The sequence below is a fragment of the Pundamilia nyererei genome, unplaced genomic scaffold, assembly GCF_000239375.1.
Source record: "Pundamilia nyererei isolate P.nyererei 1_Seehausen unplaced genomic scaffold, PunNye1.0 scaffold00037, whole genome shotgun sequence".
Lineage (NCBI taxonomy): Eukaryota > Metazoa > Chordata > Actinopteri > Cichliformes > Cichlidae > Pundamilia > Pundamilia nyererei.
Window position 1 is genome coordinate 4,400,477 of NW_005187438.1, and position 6,882 is coordinate 4,407,358.

Here is a 6,882-nt window from a genome sequence, read left to right on the forward strand (position 1 = left end):
TATGTATACATGTGTGTGTGTGTTTGAGCCACAGGAATCACCTCCTGCTGGTAATGGGAAAGACTGCAGATCTAAAGCGCTTCTGCTGTCATCTTTTATCTACAGTCTATGTACACTGCACATTGGCTTTACTTCTCAGATTTTGAGGCCTTATCCATCATTTACATATTTTCTACATACATCAGACAAGAAACTAATTATTCAGAGAAAACCACATAAATACCAATACATTATCCTATTAAGCTTTTATCTTGCCTGTTCTATAGCAGGCACGATAAATGGAGTCTTACTTATATAACACCTTTCTACTTAACTTGAATGTCTTTGAGGTACTACTTTAGGTACTCTCTACCTCGCACACATTTATGCCTAAGTGCTTTATAACATTCACACACACTTACATGGATTCAACAGGGGCAAATCAGGGTTCACTATCTTGCCCAAGCAGACTTCAATACATGAACTTGAAGAGCTGGAGATCAAACACTGACCTTCTGACTGCTACACCTCTCTCTAAACCACCTGAGCCATACACATTTATTATCATGGTGTGTTTGGGTCATTTATAAAGAAAATGCTATCGTGACTTTTGTACTATTTGGACACAAGCTACATGTTAAAAGTGTTGGAAATGTTTTGCAACCTAAAGTTATATCACCATGTGGAGATGAGATTTAAAAAACACTAACAAAAATGTTCATTTTTACTTCTGTGTAATTAAAACTGTTATTTGGAAAATAATATAGAGAGTATATGTAGGCTTAGTAAACACTGATGTTACTAGACAACAATTAATTGTTCCAAAAAAGAGAAATTCCTGTCTTAAAATGCTTATTATTATACTTAAGTTGGCCCCTTACTTATACCAATTATTCATGCCACATAGCCATTTAATTGCTGTAATTTGGTTGAGACTTTTGTCCAATGCAATGCACAAGAAAAAAAACAGAGCACGTGCACACACAGAAAGACAGCCCATTAGTTGGATTTAAATGCTTGTGCTTGAGGCAACAGCTCATCCACCCTGGAGGTTGCAGTATTAGGCCCAGGCTGTAACTGTTAAACACTCATCAGTATCTGTTCTCTGTTCTAACATAATTAAATGTGGCATCGATAGTGATGCTTTCATTAGTGTATAATCACCTGCAATTACAAATTAAATTAAAACGAAGGCTTATGTCTTGACAAGGTGCAAATCCTTGTTCACAGTGTGTATATTTGCTCCAGTGTTAATACAGTAACCAAAGGCCCAGAATAACCAACTGTAGCCTCTTTAGACTGGTTTGCAAAAGCCAGTTAGATCCCACAGACTCAATTGTTAAAATGTCCAGCATTAGAGCAGACATAAACTTCTCAGTCTATTCCAAAAGTTGAGCTTTTTAATACTTCTAATACCTAAACTTGTGCATTGTTAGACACGTAGCTTGACTTTGACATTGCTAATTTGAATCACTAAACATTTTAACCAGGTTTTCTTTTTCTTTTTTGTTGTTGTTGGTTCAGTTTGGAACCTCTGCATCAAATCAGGAAGTTATCATGTATCGTGACTTAACAACCTGTCATGCACAGATGTTTTATATTGCTGAGACCATACTGAAAAAGCAGTCTAATGCTAAATTCAGTGCTAAAAAGTATAATGTTTAAAGTAAGCATGGTAAAGCGTCACAGTTGCTGCCTGCAGGAGTTGAAAGATTTTTCTAAAAACATTCCCAGTTCATCAGGGAAATTCACTTCATTCAGGGAATGTGATTGGCCTCTGGTTACTCATGTACTTTGCTTAAATGCTTTAAAAAAATGTCAAGCATTAACATCACTTTGTTTGGTTGCTCAGTCGGTGATACTGTACATTTTCTACTCTAGTAAAACCTTTAACCCCTCCCCCAAAAAACTCAGTCCATATTTGTCCACATTCCTGGACCCAAGAAGGATTTGGAAAGGTTTATACCCACTAAGAAGTACTAAGTACTTTCTTGAAATGTCTATGGAGGGCGCAACATGAATAAGCTGGGAAATAGCAGTCAGCGGAGCAGGTAATGTACTGACTGTCAGGGGGCTGGCAGGGTCTGCTGGGTTTTTAGAAAACTTCAATCCAGCTTACTTGAATAAAAAGCCCGTTTTAGATAAATATGTGGAAATGTCAAAAAATGACCTTGAAGGTTTCGCTGTCACCACAATAACACTTTGCCACTGTCCTAAAAGTGCCACACAAAGATTATTATTAGTGTGATTGTGCGAATGGCAACAACAGTGACTCAAATCGTGACAATGTTTACCGACATTACAGTACTTGTCACAGTACCCCATGTTGTGGTTTTACACAAGGGGCCTTCTTCATATTACACCTGTGCAGTGAGAACCCCGAACGCCTCTTCCCAGCACCAATACAGCCCATTTACGGTACGTGTGACACAGCAGCTATACGCTAGAAAGGAAAGAGGAGGTTTTACTCTGCTTGAGGAGCCTCCCTCTTCCTGCCACAAGAGTATCACTCACACAAATATGTCTAACTCTGCTCTTTAAGATCCTGTCACAGATCTTTGGTTCACACGCGAAACAGATAAGGCTCTTTGTGGCGTACACCTACGAATTAAAAACCCAAAACGGGTTTGATCTTGTTCTGGAACACTTTCTCTTGTGATCAGTGGTTTAGCAGGTTTGCATAATTGCACACGTGTTAGTGTAACATTTGCTATCGGTTTCAGGTGAAAGAAAAAAGAAAACAAACGTAGTGTTTAGATGAAAAAGTGGAAAGATAAAGCCACAGTTAGCTAAGCAAATATTGCTTGTTGTCAGAGACTTCTTTCCATAAAATCCCGATGACTTCACAGAAAGTTACTGACGCTGAATTTGAACTTACTCAGCCTGTTCGCTTTTTAGGTTTTGTTTCAGGTTTCCAAAATCAGAGCTGAGGCTTTCATATGTGCTGCTTGAGGCGTGGAAACAGACTTTTTTCTGATAAATTATTTAACCAAACATAACTGCATGACCTGCTCATCAAAGGTGTAGCTTGTTTTCAAGTATATATTTCAGCTGACCTAAATTTTCACCTGATCCCTCTAAAAAAAAAAAACTAAACAAAAAAAGACTGAATAACAAATATTTTTTTTAGATATTATTAGTGAAACCCATTTATAAGCAGATAATTATAGTTTTAGAAATAAAACGCCCTTCAGTCACAGTCACAGAGTTTTTATACACTATAGAAATCAAGATTTAGAGTAAAAAACAAGGAAAAAGGAAATTCACAATCTTTCAGGGCTTAATAAAACATGTCTTAAAATTAGGTAAATACAACTTCAGACTAACAAAAGCATGAAATATTACACAGTGTCATTAGCTCGAAGAAAACCAAAGCCAAAATGCAGAAAGTTTTTGAAAAACTAATTACACCTTTACTGCTTCCACATAAGCAAAAGTTCAGGTTTCCAATCAATCAGTTTCCAGTTTCTCCAGCAGTGATGGCGCTTAGTCTAAGGTCAAGTTGTGCACTACTCAGAGAAACTGAACAAAATAAGCCCAAGAGCTACATCTCAGACTCTACAGGCCTCAGTTAACTTTAACTGATGTTAAATGTTAAAGTTCATGACAGCATAACTAGAAAAACACTGAACAAGTACGGCTTGTCTGACAGGGTTACCGGGAAAAAGCCTCTTCTTTCTAAAAACAATAGAACAATGTCCTTTATATCAAAGTATATAGTATATCAAAGTAATCCTGCATCAAATATGAAGCTATCTGTCCAATAAGCTAAAGCTTGGCCCAGATTGTGCCATGAAATAGGGCAATGATCACAGCACAGCAGCAAATCTACAACTGAATGGCTGAAAGAAAAAGATGAGAATTCATCTACTGCAATCTACTGAAAGTACTGAAATATCCCAGTAAAGAACAGTGGGCCTAAATTCCATCGCAATAATGTGAAAGACTGATAAAGTTACACAAAAAAAAATGTACCTCATGCTACTTCAAGTTGTTGCTAAAGGAGGTTTTACAAGTGACTGATTCATGGGCTGTGCTTGCACACTGTTTCTTGGCTATGTTTTTGTTAAATAAATAATGACACCGTGTAAAATGTCATGTTTGTAGTTCCCCCAGGTTGTATTTACCTAATTGTAAGTCTGGCTAAGAACCAGATGGTTTTGTTTTATCTCTTAATACATAAAACATTGGAACTGACGGAGAGTGTGCTTTCTTTTTACTATGACTGTATGTATACTTTTACTGAAAATGATTTTTAACTATTGCAGACCACTGACGGTGACATAGGAAGATCCTCAATAAGGTGTAGTTTCAGTTCATGTTTTCTGAGTTCCCGTCAGTCTTTTCTATAGTTTGCGTTTTGTCCTGTCTACCTGTGCTTTTCTTTTTCTTTTCTCTTTCCCTTTGCCCGAAAGTTCATGGCAGACGGCTGATCCTCCCTGTCCCTGGTTCTGCTGGAGGTTTCTTCCCATTAAAAGGGAGTTTTCTTTCTTTATAGCTCAGGGTTTGCTCATAGGGGATCATCTTCTTGTGATTTCTCTGTAATACTGTAGGGTCTTTACCTTACAGTCTAAAGCACCTTGAGGTGACTGTTGATGTGATTTGGCGCAATATAAATAACACTGAACTGAACAGAACTGTAGCTTAGTGGTAGACCGTAATGAAATGAATAGCTTAACTTTTTACCATGAAATTAACTACTGAAACTACAGAATTTGCTAATTATTTCCTCTATCATTGCATTTCTCCTGTAAGTGAACCTCTTTTAAACCGCCCTGTTCTCTTTTTTCTTTCCCTCTAACCCTTTTGCAGGCATGCTCAGTCACTAGAAAAACAAACAAAGTACTGGTTTTACTGTCATGGTTTACTGGAACACAAAGAATTTGAGGAACATTAATTGCACATGTGCTTTTCTTACTGTGACATGTTGAAATGTGTGCTACAAGAAAGGACTGTGCATTCCTCAATCAGCCACCCACACAGAAACAGTGCTATGGTGGATGAATGTAGTGAATCTGCATGTAAAGAAGAATCACAAAGGTAAAGGCCAACTGGCAAAACCCTTTGAAAGTAGCTCCAAAACACACACGCATTAAGACAGTTTTGTCCACTTCGCAACAATAAACTGGGCTTTATTTAACCTATTTAGCTCATCAATTGATCTGGATACAAGAAGAAAAAAAAACGTTGTATTATATGTGCATTATTTGACATGACAAGACTGGTTTCATTCATCTACTGAAAGCGGGAACCATACATATCAGCGGGGCATTGTCACTGCTTATGGTCCAGTATACATATAAGATGCTGTGTCCAAATTAACCCCTTAATGCCTAGTGTATCATATTTGATACATACAGTTTTTTGAAAGTTTTTGGGACTTCAACATAATCAGTGTGAATTTCCTCCCCTGAAAAACCTAAATAAATTGCACAATATATTTCTAAGCAATCAAAAAAACCCAAAACAAAACAGATAAGCAAATATGATACAAATTAAATGTCATATATGGAAATTGAAATGTGATTCAATTTTTAAACAATTAAATAAAATTAAACAAAAGAAGGTTAAATAAACAATATTTTCAGAAAAATGTTATTTTCTGGCAATTATTTCATGATTCAGGTTTTAAAGGGTTAAATGCTGCAAACACTTCTGGTCCATGTTGACACTGACTGCATCATTATTTAGTCATCGTTGGTCAAACCAGTGTGCTCATCTGCTCTACTGACAATGTTATTATCAAGCCATCTGTGGATTTAGTTTAGATCGTTACAACTTTTAATAAAAGGTTAACTGCTTTCACTTTCACCCATTAGCACTAATTATAATAGAATGACCTTTAGATAAATCCACCTGACATTTAAGCCAAGGAGCTGCCTTTACTAGGTGAGTCAACTGCTAAAATAGGGTAAGCAGCTAATCTTATCTGGACGGGTGTGTTATGGAAGCCAGTGTTAGATGAACACGCCTTGACATGGCTTAGCTCATTGATGTGAACGTTTTTCAAGCATCTGTCACAAGAATAAATGAACTTCCAGAGAAATGCAGAATAAAAGCTTTTGGTTGTTTAAATACAGTAATGAGTAAATCAAAAGTCTTGAGTCACCCCACATTTCTTTATATTTTATATTTTGTTGGAAAAATGGGAAATTGCTGCTGTTATTAAAATATGTGCAAACATGCATGAAAATAGAGTGTATAAGGCAAGAGTTTGTACAATTCTAATGACCATGAAAGTCTATATTTTCTTGCCATTCCTTGAAGTAGTCTTGAGGAATAGTTCTCTAGGCTTCTTGGAGGATTTTTAAAGCTTTTCTTTGGATGTTGGCTGCCTTCTGTTCTGTCGAGATGATCCCACTCTGCTTTAATATTGTTGAGATTCTGGCTCTGGGGAGATCAATCCATACTTGTTGAAATGAAGCCCCAAACCATGACAGAGACTCCATGGTGTTTTATAGATGGCTTTAGACACTCACTGTTGTACATCCTCGACACATGCTGACAATGTGAACAAAAAAACGTCAAATTTGCATTCGTCACCCCATAAGAACTGTTGCGACAGATTTTCAGTCGAGACTTTAAACAACAAAGACATGATGTGTTTGCACTTTACTGGATTCAAATGTGATTACATAACAATCATTATTACACTGAAATACAAATAAAGTTTACAACCTTGTGTCTTAACATTTTATTTTGAAAATAAAGCATATTCTGTGACCAGGAGATAGCAGCCTTCATACTCAGTGTGTTTAATTTAAAAAAAAAAGAAAGAAAAGAAAAAAAAAGTTTCACATCAGATCCCACAAAATGAAAAACAATATTTTCATAATGTGATGTATTACAGATGTTCATTTGAAAAACATATTTCACATATATGTGAAAAAAAAAAAACTCAGT